Source organism: Microtus ochrogaster, linkage group LG1 (genome assembly GCF_000317375.1).
Source record: "Microtus ochrogaster isolate Prairie Vole_2 linkage group LG1, MicOch1.0, whole genome shotgun sequence".
In the NCBI taxonomy this organism is placed as follows: domain Eukaryota; kingdom Metazoa; phylum Chordata; class Mammalia; order Rodentia; family Cricetidae; genus Microtus; species Microtus ochrogaster.
In genome coordinates, this window is record NC_022027.1 from 46,879,924 (window position 1) to 46,895,854 (window position 15,931).

Sequence of the window (15,931 nt, forward strand, 5' to 3'; positions counted from 1 at the left end):
TTTTTTTTTTTTTTAATATATGGGCCCCTTCCTTAGGCTCGGAGATGAATTTTCTTTGGTTTAAGTCAGAGCTCTCCTGAGTCAAGGAGGTTATCTTGTTTTCAATCCCCCTACCCCGTTTTCACTATTACAACCGCAAAAAAAAGAAAATACCCCCAAACAATACCACAAGCCAAAGCCCCTTCATGACTTTGAAAGCCATATACCCCTCCTTCTACCTTAAAAATATTTTGTCAATGCTGGATATAGTGACATACTTTTAATCCTATAACTTGCGAGTCAAAGGCTGGCAGGTCTCTCCAAGTTTCAGGGCTGTCCTTGTCATTCCAAGCCATCCAGGACTATATAGAGATACTTTATCACCAACAACAACAGCAACAACAAGAAGATCAACAAAACACCCCCCCCCCAAGACAAACAAATTGGCCTGCCAAGACATGCCCACTGGTGCAATAGTGGCACGAACACTGTGGGAGTAACCAACCACTTTCTGATTGGATTTAAGTCCTCATCCACAAGATGGAGCACATAATTGACACCATTACTGTGTGTGAATCTATGGCCAGACAGCCCATAGGCCCTAGGGGAGAACCCAATACTATCATACTCTAAATAGATGTGGTATTAAACGGACTCCTAATGACTTATTGTTTTAGCTGTAGATCAATGCATCTGTCAACCTTCATCTGAGAAGCTTATATTTGTAGCAATGATTAGCATATAGACCATAATTGGCGGAGGTACAAAGAATAAGATGGAAGAATGCTCATCTCTGAAGGGAATCAATCGCTCTCCCCATTTCCCACTCTCCCCATCCATCTCCCGCTCTCCCCACACATCCCCCACCCCAAGGCTCATTGATGAAGATGGGGTGGAGAGAGTATCAGAGACAGTGGTGATGGGTGTCTACAGGGAAACATCTGGACACAGCAGGGCAGCTCCAATATGAATTCACAGTGTTTGTAACAGCACCAGGTAGATCTGGACCCAACTCCAGCATGGAGAGGGGAGATTTGTACACAATCTCACCTTTACGGAGGGATTGGCAATTATTAGCTGCTGGAAAAAAAAAGGGTTCAATTGATAAAAATTAAAAATAAACCCTAATGAGGGAACAAATAAAAAAAATCAACAACCACAACATTTTTTTGTGAAGGCCTGGGTTTTACACGTGTGCATGTGTGGCAGATTGCAATGCATATAATGGTTTGGTTATGAGAAACACTGGACTATTAGGATGGAAATGTTAAACCTCTCTTTATAAAGTGTATTTGACAGAATCTGAAGACGGTAGCAATTGGATTCCTGCTAGCATCCACAATCAACTATTCAAACTCATCCCTAACTATAGGAAACATATTTTTCATGAAACTTTCATCTCTGTTGTGCAGAACTTATCCAGATGAGATTTATTTTTGTGGCTGTTAAGTCTTTTATTGATCACCTTCTGATACTTCTCTGCAACAAAGTATGTCTATAAATATAAAGCAAAAACATTTGTAATGTTTCTTGTGAACATAAGGCTTCACGCGTTAAGTGATTTCTTTTGGATTGAGTTATCACGGTTGAGCAAAACAACATAAATACATTAAAGTTTTTGATAAATACATGTTAGATATTCGAAACCACAGCTCTGTTGGAACTGCATCTCTTAATGAGATCGATGGGACTTTCTTTTCTTCAATTAGTCCATGCAGGATGTGTAGTATTTCTTGCTAGAGGAGACAGGACTAGGCACCAATTCCATTCCTATTTTCACTAGTCTGAATGTAAACATTGTAAAATCTGTCCACCTTATAAGTAGCTGGGAAAGGAAAACAGTATGTTCTGGTCTTTTCAGACATCTTTTAAATTATAAGCCAAAAATCAATTATGATGGGTGATTAAAAATGATCTTTAATAATCAACTAAAAAAATTGATCTAAGTCTTTCTTCAGTTTTGTTAAAGAGCAAAGCATTGGCTATCACCTGATTTGCAGAAGGATTGGTTATGAGTTATTAGAGTAATTTCCTTTCTTAATACGCTGATATTTCAAAATGTCCTTGCGTTTGACATCCCAGAATACTGTATTATATTAAGGTTCAGGGGAGATGTGACGGATGTTTTCCTTTGTAATGGAAGGTAGTGAGAAAACTTGCCTAGTCTTAGGAAAGAACAAAGAGAGCCATGGGGGTCTGGGAAGTGCTTTAGATCATGTGTTCTTTTAGATCATTCATTCGGTTCTCTCTGTGTCCTTCAGGAGATGTCAGGGCCCCAGGCAAGCAGTCCCCCAGTGCTCTTGGTTTGATGCCCGTTTCTGTGGTTTCCCTCAGAATGCTGATTGGTCAAATCGTGGCGTGCACTATAGGTCCTATCAAGAACCATGAGGGCTTCTGGGACATCTTTTCTTGTGCTTCAGAAGGGACCCAGGGAAGTGCTCGTCTCTTGTTCCTCTGGTTGTGATGGTGTGGTGCTGTGTAGTAGGACAGCAGGGATGCGTGGAACCTTGATTGACCTGACTTAAGGTGCAAAGCTGTCCTCAGCAGGTCAGAATAGAAAGGACAGAGAGAAAGTGTTTCCTCTCCCCACTTCTTTCTGTGGCACAGGGGTGGGTAGAGGGCCTTGAAATGCTTGGCAAGTGCTCTGCCACTGACCCTTACTTCACAACCCCAGAATTAGAGTTTTAAGTGGTGTTCTCTAAACTGACCAGAGTAGTCCCAATTCAATTGAAATTTAAAGCTGACTTTGGAGTTGGGGTATGGCGCTCTCCTTCTCTAGACCCAAGTGTGCTTTGTTAGAGGAAAATCCAAGGTCTTTGTCTCATGTCAGAAGAGTCATCTGGTATGGGACGGAAGAAAACCAATATTAAGGGACTATTTTATTGTCACTAATCTCATAGTTCATTGGTTTTATTTTGACTCTTTAAGATGTTTCTAAAGGTATAAGTATTATCTCAAAATTTATAAGATTACACACATACATATACAAAGAATACATATATTTAAACTTTCTATTATGTTATTGATGATCATATAGAATACTACCTAATTGTAGAAATAGGTTCCATATAGCTTCCTGTACATGATTTTGGGCTTGAGTCTGAAACAGGTAATTAGGAATTAAGCTTATGTACCCAAGAAGTATTTAATAGATTATGGTCCTATAACCTCTCCTAGATCTGCTGCATATGACATTTAAAATGTTTAAGTTTTCTGCAGTGAACTATGACAGCTCCTAACAGTGACCTTTCATATCTCCAAAAGGATGTTGGGGCCCCTGAACAATGAATTCACCTGGATTGTGAAACTCCACTAAGTTGACAAACACCACCTGAGGATCAGCTTTGGACTACAGACTGCTCAGGACAAGTTCAAAGCAGTTAGCTAAGGTGGTCCAGCCTCATAGACTACTCCAGACAGGCCTTCAGCTAAGCCCTGCACTTTCCGATCACCGTGAGAGTGGACAACATTTAGCTCTCCCAGGACTTGATCTTTATCTCAATTTTTTCAGTTCCTCTAAAGATGCCATCTCCCCCAGACAGCCGGAAGTAATTTTAAGAACATATGCCCACATTCCTCAGAGTGGGTGACTTTTGGTAGTTCAATAGATGTTGTCATTGTTTAGGGGGATGCTATTGGTTATGGTCAGGGAGGAAATTGAACAAAAGAGATTAGATTCAGAAATTGCATTCTGAAAAGAAAAAGGGGAGATATAGAAATGGTAGGATAGAAAGGTAGATTATTAAATCTGTTTTCAAACTAAAAAAGCAACTACCTGTCTCAAATAGTTTACATTGGTATGAATTTTTGTATATTGATACAAATTTAGGTTTATTTTTATACTATATTTATGTTTCTTTTCTTTTTTTTTTTTTTTGTTTTGTTTTTCAAGACAGGGTTTCTCTGTGGCTTTGGAGCCTGTCCTGGAACTAGCTCTGTAGACCAGGCTGGTCTCGAACTCACAGAGATCCGCCTGCCTCTGCCTCCCGAGTGCTGGGATTAAAGGCGTGCGCCACCACCGCCCGGCTATGTTTCTATTCTTATTTGAGGTATTGTACCTATGTGCTTATTTTTTTTTTTAAAAAAAGTTAAGTTCCAGTCTTTGAAAGCTATTAAGTTTAATAAAGAAAGACAGACTAATAGTTAGTCATCTATAACAAACTTATATGTTGTGATATTTTGTTTGTGCTTTAGCAAATAAAGCTTACCTGAAGATCAAGGTGCAGAACTAGGCACACTAGTTAGCTATAGAGGCCAGGAAGTGGTGTCACACACCTTTAATCCCAGCACTCAGGAGACAGAGGCAGATTGAATCAGTCTGAAAGAGAAACAGAGCCAAGTGGTGGTGGCTCACACCTTTAATCCCAGCACTAGGGAGATGGAGGCTGGAAGTGATATGGCTGGGTAGAGAGAGGAATCTAAAGTGGAAGGAGACAGGAGCTCAGATTCAGTCTAAGGTTTCATAGATAAGGCGTTCAGTCTGAGGACTTGTGGAGAGAGGATACCCTATTCAGTCTGAGGATTTCCATAGATAAGAACTAGTGACTGACTGCTCTGCTTCTCTGAGCTTTTAGTTTTCACCCCCTAATATCTAACTTCTGGTTTTTATTATTAAGACCAATTAGAATTCACACTACACTTATAGTTATGCTAGGCATATTTTCAAGGCCAAATAGATATATTGATAGATGGTCTTCAAACACTCCAGAGACCTACAGAATATGGTGTTTACAATGTCTTAATAAAAAAGACTTTTCATGACAATGAGACATATCTGCTCCTGGCAACACTAACTTCCTTCAAAAGAGGATGATGGTCATTAAAGAACATCCATATAGAGTTTGCTTACATTTGTGGCAAAGTTAGCCACTGGGCAAAGAAACTGCCCTTGCTTTGACTGCTGACAGTATGCTGTCCAAATTGGACAAGCAGGGCACAAAAGAAGGCAACTGCTGAACTTTTGACAAGACAAGGTAGAACAGTCCTTCAAAATTCATGGAAAAGTCTGTCAGGTATTTTAGGCCTGTAGGTCAATGGTGCCTGACCCAACGTTACAGAGAAACCTTGGGTGACTGTCCAGGTAGCCAGATGTCTTTGTCATTCTTAGTTTTGGAAGTTGTTTGGTCTGCACTTCCCGTTTAACCAGATAAAATTATATCCTTCTCAGGTCTCTGATGGGGTTGAAGACTAGATAGGTATAGTTACAGTTTTTTATAGTTTTGATAGAAAATAAATCAGGTAAAAATCTTTGAACCGACCCAAGATAGGATAGATAATGGAGTATTTTCTTTGAAATTGCTAAACACTAATGGATTGCACATTGAGAAGGTGTTTCTTGATAATTGTTCTCATCATATATCATTTTACTTTGTTAGGATGCTATGTTAGGATTAAAGCCCTTTCCATTTTAGACAAAAAAGGGAAAATGTCGTGGGAGATTTGTTTGTGCTGCCATTGCTACCCTACCAATGGAATCAGACCTTGGTCCAAAGGGCAGCCTCTGTGCTAAGCTGGCCAGAGTGGACCATAGAGTAGTTTTCTGGTTGACTGAGAGGAAGCTAGAGGAACACACAGGAGGAGAGGAGAGGCCTAAGGAGATACGTGGGCCTTTTTGAGTAGGGAAAGATGAAGAGAATGGGTGTTTGTTTCTCCGTGGCTCCCTGGATCTGTTAAGTTTATTTCCCTAATATTTAACTCCTAAGTTTTACTTTTTAATAAATCAATAAAAGAAGTCACAATTGACAAGTTGTTTATGTAAATACACCATTTTATAGTGGTTCTGAAAACATAAGCATTCTAATTTTTTTCACATCCTTCCCAATTTTGTTCCTTTCCTATTCTGTAGCCATCTTAGAAGGCCTAACATAGAATCACATTCTGACTTTGCATTTCACTGAAGTATAGTGATATTGTTGTTTTCTGTATTTAATTGGTCATTGTTTGGATATTGCACTCTATAGAAATATTTCTTTAAGGGGCTAGAGAAGTGGAACATGTGCTGTGCTTTCAGAGAACCCAAGTTTGATTGCCAATACCTTAATTAAGTGGCTCACAGCTGCCTATAATTCCAGTTCCTGGGTCATCTAGTACCTTTGGTTTCTGAAGACACTGGTGTTCATGTCGGTACCTACAAGTGCACGCAAAATTAAAAATAATTTTGAAAAATGAAAGATGTGTTCTACCTACTGTCCTAGCCTGGGACTTTAACGATCTTTGTTGTCATTGTAAGTTTTAGAAATTGAATGAAAACATAAATAAAGAAAGACAGATGAATAATAAACCTCTATGTGTTTATAAGCCATTTTCAGTAATCAATAATTCATAGCCACATTTGTCTCACTTCCCTTGATTTTGTTTACTTCTCCAATGACAATATTGTGATTACACATGTACACTGGGTTCCTACATGTGTGTGGATAAAACTGAATGCCAAATTTACCCATGACTCCTGGCATCTACACTGAGTTCCTACATGTGTGTGAGAATTTTGAGTTGATAAAACTGAATGCCAAATTTATCCATGACTGCTGGCATGTACTCTGGGCTCCTCCATGTGTGTGAGAGTTTCAGGTGGATAAAAGTGAGTGCCAATTTCACCATGACTACTGGCGGCAGAGCTGGAAGGGCTTTCAGCCATCTTTGGTCTATAGAGTGTCCTTGGCCTGAAGAAGGAGTCAAAATTTAGTGCTTCAAACAGCCACTTGAAATGATACTGTGTGTGTAATTGCACAATATGTGGTCGTTGTGAACTGTCAATGTGAATTTGATATGTATGTTGATAGGTGTGTTATCAATGTGAATTTGATATGTATGTTGATAGGTATGTTGTCAGTGTGACTTTGATATGTATGTTGCCAGTGTGAATCTGATAAACAAGAAATGTATCTGTTTTTAAAGATTTTATTTATTTATTGTGTATACAACATTCTGCCTCCATGTATGCTCGCATGTCAGAAGAGGGTGCCAGATCTCATTACAGATGGTTGTGAGCCACCATGTGGTTGCTGGGAATTGAACTCAGGACCTCTGGAAGAGCAGCCAGTGCTCTTAACCACTGAGCCATCTCTCCAGCCCTAAGGAATGTATCTTAACATGGTTTCAACTATGTCCATATTGGGGCTCAGAAAGGGAGCCCCATGAGTGGCACCTGTCATGCCAACTACTCAGAACGGAAGGACACTGGGTGGGTCGGGACTCAGTAAAGATGCTTGCTGACCTGCTTCTGCTCTTTCCTCCAGCAGCAACCCCGCCCACTCCAGGGCAAGACATAGAAAACAAGAATTCCATTTACCTAACTTAGGTTGCAGAAACCTTGAGCTCCAAAATCAGTCATAAGATCTTGAAACGCTTTCCAAGTCCTATGTTGTCTGATCTTGAGATTCTCATTCCACGAAGCCGTGCAGCATACCCTATACTGTTCCCGTGGAGGAAGGAGGGAGATGCTACGCCCAGAGTGCAAGAGGAATCTGGAGGGACAGGCTCTGCTGGATTTCTCCCCTTTATCTGGTGGCATTACTCTTTATCCAGTCTCATTTCTTTATGGCTGGCCATTCTTGGCACCGCAACATAAAAATGGGCAGTTTTCCTCCTTTCTTCAGTTCTATATTCTGAAGGCTCTGGAATACAACGAAATATTCTATTTATTAAATAGATCTGTTTCTCTTGCTACTTTGTTGTTACAGGGCTGGTAGTTGGGCTGTGAACGGACCCATTGCACTGAAGTTTAGGAACCATTTACATGTCCTGTTGGAGCCATCTGTTTGTGCGTCTGCCTTGTCTTCATTTCTTAGCAAAGTCTGAATCACTTTGGCTTGACTGTCTTAGTCCCCTGTGATGGCATCTTGGTCAAAAGGTTAAAAGTCCGACTCACAGGCTCTAAGCAATCGGCAGGAGCATTGCCAGTCAGTCAGAGGAGATGGGCAGTCAGGGCGAACAGAAATGGAGGTATCAGCTTTGGACATTTGCAAGATCTGCCCCTGTGTCCCTGTCCTGCTTCTGGGAGTCCCTCCACACAGAAGGGCAAGGGACTCACTTGGGAAGAGGTGGTGGAGGCTCGGGGAGTTGGTTATGTGTGCATGCTGGGTGACACTGTTAGCAAACACATATGGAGGCAGAGCCCAGGGCACTGCCGTGGGCTTGGATCGCTTGTGATTTCTGTATTTTGACAACTTTTCATTTTTTCTTTTTCCAGACACCAAGTTCTTCTCTCTATCTGGCATTTTAAACTTCAAGTAATCCTAGGCATGTATCCTGTCTCCCTGAAAAACATGTAATGCAAATCCCCTTCATTGTCTAGACTTCTAGATAGAAAGGACTAGAAAGAAATAGGAGGAAATAGCTTTTGGAAATAGATCTTCAAACTTTGCTTTCAGTGTTTGTTTGCCATCAGTCAAGTTGGAGATTTATGGCAGATGTCAGCACGACTCGAGTGTACAGACTTGTGTCTAGACTCTCCGGGAATCCACTGGCCTTGACGGTGCTTCTTTGCTGTTTGAGTTTTGTGAGTGTACACTATCTGGATGACTCCTGCTAAAAAGAGCAACTCACGACTCCAGCAAAACCCCAAGTAGTGCATTTATGATCATACAAGGGGCATGGGCCATTAAGTTTCAAATGGGAAGGATGCTGTTTTACTTAGATAGGGACGGATTACATGCACTGAATACAGTTCCTTGTCCTGAACTGATCTGGCCATGGAGGAAGTTGCAAACACCTCTGGGCTTCAGAGCCAATGGGTTAAGATGCCTAGAAAGGTAAAAAGGCGTGGTCTTGAAATCATACTAAGGTTCCAAGCTCTTCTGTCTCCCACTGAAAATTTTCCTCATTTATTTTTAAAACCTGTCATAAATTTCTATGGCAGACAGTCAGATTTGGCTAACTAAAAAATGGGGAGTTGTAGACCAGAAAGGGCTTTCTAAACTTTTAAATTCCATCTTTGCATTTGCCACTTGCTGTTTCCATTACCCCCACACTATTAATTCTCCTTTGCTCAAGGTCATTGAAGATTAGTGAGTCTGCACTGCCCCGAATATGCATCTGTGTCTCCAGAAATGACTTTCTTCTTGTCCTTAGGAGAACAAATACCCCAGGAATTGCTTTCTGGAGTACAACCCTAACAACCCAGGCAAGGCCTTTCCCCTCCTGTGATGTACAGGCTGTCGTTGTAGTGAACGGTCTCCATTATCCTTCTCGGCATTGACTGAGCAGAATTTTCAGATGTAAAAGTTCCGAAAGGAGCGCAATTCTGGAGCTGCAGTGGCTGCAATTATGTGTGGCATGAAGGATAAATTTGTAGTTTATAAATCATCGACATTAATATTCAACAGCAGCCCAATTCTTAGTAAAACCTGAAGTAACTGCATTGTTAAAAATAATTGAATTTGGGTTTAGAAGGAATTTCAGCAGTTGGGGAGGCTTTCGGGATCTGGGATTGAAATTTGTGCTTACGTGAGGTAAATTTCATTGTGCTTTGAAACAATGGCATACATTAAAATCAGTGTAGATTAATTTTCCTCCTTCCTGTGACCTGCACGCCCACATCTAGTCTGTCATAACAGCTTGTTTAACTTTCCATATCTTCATGAATCTCTCTTGGTATTCCTACCACCGTCTTTTACTTTTTTAGTCAATTTCTCTAGTCGCCACAAACATATCCCTTTATTTAGTCTCGTGCCTCTCAATTCCATGTTCCTCAGTATCAAGAGCAGTCGGGATAGTGGGTGAATCTCACATCGCTCCTCTGTGTACAGTTTCCCCATGCCTTCTCTCTGTCCATACGAGTGCAGTCACCACGCTCAGAAGGCCAGGGATTGCTCTGGTGTGTAATGAACGGGGCCCAACATTTTTCTTCACTCCTGAAGAAAGCTGACCGTTTTCATGAGCTTGGATCATTGCTGCTTTTCAAAAGACATTCCTTCTAAATGACTCTTGTGTGTATCTGTGTAAGCGTAAGCAGGCCTACATGTGTGTGGGTGCCCATGCATGTGTGTGCACATGCATATGGCGGGCAGAGGACAAATTCAGGTGTCCTTTTTCAGATGTCTGCATATACCCTGTTTTTGGAGAGAGGGTCTCACTGATTAGGTTAGGCTGGCTATGCATATGTGCGTACATATATGTATGTGTATATATGTATATAACACGCACACATAGAGGGGGTTAAATGTACGTGGTGTTTGTGAATGTGTACGCGTGTACCTGTGAGTGCACAACAGTATACCTTTGTGTGTCTTCATCATCTCTCTTCACCTTAGGTTTTGAGACTGAGTCTCTCATTGAACTTGGGGTTGACTGATTTGGCTTGACTGCTGGCCAGGCAGCCCCAGGAATCCTCCTGTCTCCGTATGCTCCCTAAGCACTGAGACTATGGGCAAGCCTGGCTGTGCCCAGCTCATTACATGGCTTCTGGACATCTGAACTCAGGTGTTCATGCTTGCTTGACGGGCACTGTACTGACTGAGTTATCGCCCAAGCTCCAAATACAGGTTTTTAAAATATAAAATGCTTCAGTTTTAAGGGCAATGATGTGACTTGAAAGCAAGAACTTCTCAGGCGGGTATTATTCCTGGAGTTTTTGGGTATTGGCTCACCAATTAATCTGTTCTAGCTGACCAGTGAGCCCAGGCATCCTCCTGCAGCCTCTTGCCCTGTGCTGGAATTACAAATGCAGGGCATTTTCACTTCCAGGGTTTGAACCCTGTTCTCCTACGAACTGAGCTGTTCCTGGGAACAGGGGAAGTTCAGGTAGACCTTAGTTCAAAACTCTCTCTGCTTCTTTGTTCTGAAGAAATTTTACACGCACTGGGTAAGCGGCACAGATGCCCAGTCCCAGTTCTTATTCATGATGGGAAGGGAAGGGGAGGGGCTTCCTACGTGGAAGAGGCTGTTCTTGGAGCTCATCAGTGGTCCCGGGAAGTAAGTTCTGTAGTAGAGATCCTCACAGAGTATACCGTTTCTTGGATTTGGTGCTTTTACCGCTCCCAGAGGCAGGGATAGAACACAGGTTACGGGGCAGGTACTTCCTGCAGATCTCCCAAAGGCAGTGGAGAGCCTTCATTGACAGCTCCGGTGACCTGTGGCAGAGCAGGAGCTACTCACGGTTTATCCTGAGTGATGGCTTGACGGGGAGAAAAGCCCAGTGGGTTTTGCCCTTTCTTTTCTCTTTCAGTTGTTGCTGCTGATCGCAGAGAGGCAGGTATGACTTTCAATCACCGTCACCTCTTGTTTGAAAAGACCAGTTCACCCCGGGAAAATTCTGTGGCCAGGCCTGTGGTTACATTCCTGTCTTGATTCGGGAGCAGCCACAGGGAAGGAACCTCTATCTCCCGGAGATCATTAACTACGCATAGAAATGCTTTCAGATAGGATAAAGGTATCTCCAAGGAAAAACACCACAAGTACCTGCATAAAAACACCTGTGCAGGAGCCATGAAAAAATAAACACTGTAGTTACGGAGGGGAGCGCCAAGTGTAATCGAAGAGAACCTCTTTCTACAGCTGTTATGGCTGACACTGCGTATATAGAGACAAAACAGCATTCATACCTCTATGACAACTGATTATATTTAATATTGACTTCCCCAAAGCCCTTATTAATATTTCAGAAGGGTAGGAGATTAAGCGACTAGGATCAGAATTATTTTTATCTGAACAAGAATAACAGGTATTTAAAGTCTGAGCTGCCAGATCTGCTGTGTGTGGCCAGCTGCTCTCCAGCTTTTTATTTGTACATATATTATTTTTCCTAAGGAACCATCTGCTCTAAGTGGAGGTTCTTATTAACTTTTCTAGGAGCAAAAGAAATTAGCATCTGAGGACACAAAGCCAGTGGATTGTAAAAGAACACAGTTATGAAGACAAAATTAAAAAAATCCTCTGACGCCCTGTGGACCAATTTGAAAGTGTTCTATTTAGAGGGGTTCTGTTGACAAAGCATACATTTTCAGTTGTTTCTGTTACGGGTACTACAAGCAACAATTTCCGAATTATGTTTTAATAGATACCACGTTATGTTACAGCTGATGAGAGTGAGCTCTGGTTGCAGCACATGTTTTTAAGGAAGCAATGTCCCTGTCCTCCTCATAGCTCCCAGGTCTTGATGGACCATGGGGTATCCCAGCAGGCTACCCAGAATGCACTATGAAGTTAGACATATACCGTCAGTTTGAAAGCGGTGTGTCAAATCACTTATGATGTAGCAAATGGCTTTTTTTTTTAAGTATAAAGCTGAAATTAGGAAGGGTGTATTATTCTATCTTTACGTTATCTGTGCATTTCCAACAAATTCTAGGTCACATAGGATGGGAATTTATATAAATTTTTAAAACTGGAAAAGCTGGAACAAGCTCTAATTTAAATATTTAGATTTTTTTCTTGAGGCAAACTGAATTAAAACCGTGTGCAACATTCTTCTTCACTCTCTATATTACATTAAATAGTATAGGGTGTTCTAATAAACGCTGTGTCAGAGAAACCTGACCCCCCCTCTCTCTGTGTGTGTATGTGTGTGTGAAAAGTTTGCCCAGTTTACAGTTGACCTTATGTTAAGAAAAAAAATTAAGATTGGATCATTTTGAAGTGCGTACTTAACCGGCTAAACCCGATCATTGTTAGAAACCTCAACGGCATCTGTTTCTAGGCTGAGAAGAACACCGTAGGAAACTAGACACAGGACCAGTACCTAGTAACTTTTTCTGGAGCTGGGTGGTCCGGATTCAGATGTTGGCTCTTCTACTGAGCAGCTCATAAACCTGGGGCAAGTCCTAGAACAGACATGCCTTTTCTCACCTGCACAGTGGGCACTAATAATACCTGTGAGGCCGTTGCTGGACGTCCAGTGAGTTGATATCTTTACTACAGTGTTTGCTGTAGAATAAGCAGCCAACAGATTCTTCTGCAGCCTCTTTGGAGTTACCATGAAGATTGAAAAGAAGGGAGAGTGAGGTAAAAGATAGTATGGTCCAGATAATTCATTCCCTACATCTTTTGGAAGCCATCAGTTAGTACTTAAATCTTAATGTCCATTTACAAGTCTACATTGATGTTAGAATATCAGCGAGAGCATTAGAAAGTCATTAACCTTAATCTTTTTCATGTTTTCAAATTAAATACTTTTATTCTGATCAAATACTGTTTCTGAGAATTTTCTACTCGTTCTGGAAGAGCATACTGAACAGTATTTTTGTGTTGTATTTACCTTTGTTTAAAAAGTTTGCTTTCCATTTGTTAGTGGCAGTAATTAAATATCCCAGGCAACACAGCTGTTCTTTTGGTTTATTCATTTTTTTTTACATTTTTATTTTCAATTAAAGTGTAATCGCATCATTTCTCTCTCCCCTCATTCCCAGTCTGCGTTGGCGCTGGTCCATATCTGTAGGAGCCATGAGTAGTGGACAGCGGTGCTTGGGCCACTTGCTGCTGAAGCAAACAGGTGACACTGAGGATCCCAGGGGGAAGCAAATGTGGCTGATGAGGAGGATGCAAGCGAGGCCTGTTTATTGCTGGTTCATTATGAAAGCATTTCACTGGTGCTGGAAAAGGGGCTCCTGATACCGCTCCTGGAGGCTGGAGGTGGCTCTTAGTCATTGTTTGAGGTTAGAGGGATGATGACTTCCTCTAAGCCTCAGTTTTCTGCTTATTCAAGTGCACACCATGGGAGACCTGCTTGTGGAAGGGTGGCAGTGACTTTTCCTGGGCTGTCCTGGAAGTGGCAGGGCCAAGAGTAACACACAGCAAAGTGCTTCCCTCTGCAACCTTTGCAAACTTTCAAGTGCCTGGGAAAGGTGATTACTACAGTCTAGCATTTCAGACACGAAGTGGGCAGTAGAAGGAACACATGAATTCACAAAATGCCTCTTATTGTATGCTTTTGTAGTTTGTATCTTATTTTGTAGCGAGGTTCACTATGCTTCCTTTGTGTTTTTCCTTGAAAGAGAGAGCAATTTTGTTATAATCAAGAACACTTAAGAAAAAAAATAACCAAGAATTGTAAGAAAGCTACAGAGAGATTTCTCGGCAATAAACTTGAAAGCAGCCAGTATGACTTTGGCCAGACTTAGTTGTCCTACTGAGGACATTGTCCTCTCTGAGGGCAGAGCATCTTGTGAACTTTCTAGTTGTCGTATGAAGCTGGTTTGATTAAAGCTATGGGTTAGATTTGCCTGGTCTTGCTTTTAGTTAAACATCTTCCGATGGGTCAGTGAAGAAGCAAGGGAGCATGAAGCAAGCACTCTGGTTGGAGGTCAGCGGGAATAAACGCCTATGACCATCCTTACCACCTTCCGAGGTCCCACCGCTTTACTGAGGAACAGTTTTAGCCACCACAGTCAGAAAATAACACAGTGTCAGCCAATAGAGAATACTTAAAGGCATCTTGTTGCTCAGAAGCAGCTTTATTCTGAATCTTAAAATACTGAAGGATGAGAGAGACTTGGTGCCCAGGCTGTTAGACCTTGCTTGGTTAGGCTTCATTCAAGCAATGAAAGCCATACTACAAGGAAGAAGAGATTACTTCTAGATGGCCTGTAATATTCCTAGTGATAAATGAATATTCTTAGTTGTTTACTTGGTAGTTGGAGCATGCCTGCCTCCCATGAAATAGTTTGTAAGTAGTAGTGGGATCTATTTCATGCTTGGTCAACTCTCACTACTATACTATTTGGTTCCAATCTTGATAGTGGAAGATTTTTGCAGACTGAATTTTATTCTTCCCAAGTTCACATGGAAAAGGCCCAACCCTGGGACCTCAGAATGGGGCCGTATGGGGACAGGCATTTTAAAGATTCAGTAATGTAAATCAAGGGCAGGTGGGTGGAACCTAATCCAAGATGACTGTTGGCTTCCTTAGAAGAGGGGGTTAAGACATTAACATGAAAAGGGAAGACCACATGGCGATAATAGAAGGTGAGCATCTTCCATAGACCAAAGAAAGGTCACCTCAGGGGAAATGAACCCTGAGACACATTTACTGTGGATGTCCAGCCTCCAGAATCTCCAAGGTCGCTTTCCGTGGTTTAAGCCATGCAGTATGTGGCTCATGGTAAGGCAGCTCTGGTGAACAGGAATTAGGGTTGTAGCATAGACAGTTGTGGCTCTCTTCACTCCACTCCGGGCTGAAGTGAGGTCTCAGGAAAGGCTGAGGTGCATATAAATGGGTTCAAGTCTTCAGGCCATCAAGATAGGACATTCAGATCTTCCTCGAACTCAGTTGTTCAAGATGGTCTGCCATCCTCATTTTCCCAAGAGAACTGCTCTTACCTCTTGTTAAAAAGTACAGAAGAGGGACTTGCCTTCTTTCTGCCCTGGGCTCTCCTGTAGCTCTCAGGAACTCACTGGGTGTGGCTGGGTTTAGATATGTTTTTTTTTTTTTTTTTCCCAGAGTGCTCTCTGCTGCACACACTCCAAATAAAGCCAGGGACTGGGTCGTTTTGGTGGCTCTGGCTTCTATTTCCTGCAGGGATCTTCACGAATGTCTGGACTTAGGGGTCAAGTGAGGTGACGTGCTCTCAAGCCAGAAACGGAGTCTGCCATTAGCCATTACTTCAGGAAATGCCCTTCTTTAAGAGCCAGAGTGTACCCTGAAGATGGCCTGCTGTGGAGCTTTAGACAGTGAGTGGGGGAGGAGGGTGACGCTCATGCCGAGAAGGCCTGCTTTTAAGGCTCCTGGCTGTGTGAAGCAGGAACAGTGGAGCTGGGAGAGCTGGCTGTGGAGATCAGTCCGTTCCGCTTTCATCTTGTTTCCCCTCCTCCCCATTCAGCGTCTACAGGTTTAAGAAAAAAAAAGAACAAGACGATGAAAACTACTTGCTTTAATTTAAAAAGACTCCAGTGGCATAGCCAGTCTCGCTGTCCTCTTTGGGGATGCTGAGGAGGCTGCAGGGTAATGGGTGTGTGTGTGTATGTGTGTGTGTGTATGTGTGTGTGTGTGTGTGTGTGTGTGTGTGTGTGTGTGTGT

At 42.0% G+C, this 15,931-nt stretch overlaps 1 protein-coding gene across 1 annotated transcript in view; it reads left to right on the forward strand.

Annotated features, from left to right (window-relative positions):
* Fras1 (Fraser extracellular matrix complex subunit 1) overlaps positions 1–15,931 on the forward strand; it is a 407,009-nt gene that overhangs the window by 30,594 nt on the left and 360,484 nt on the right. The gene's annotated exons all lie outside the window — the stretch shown is intronic.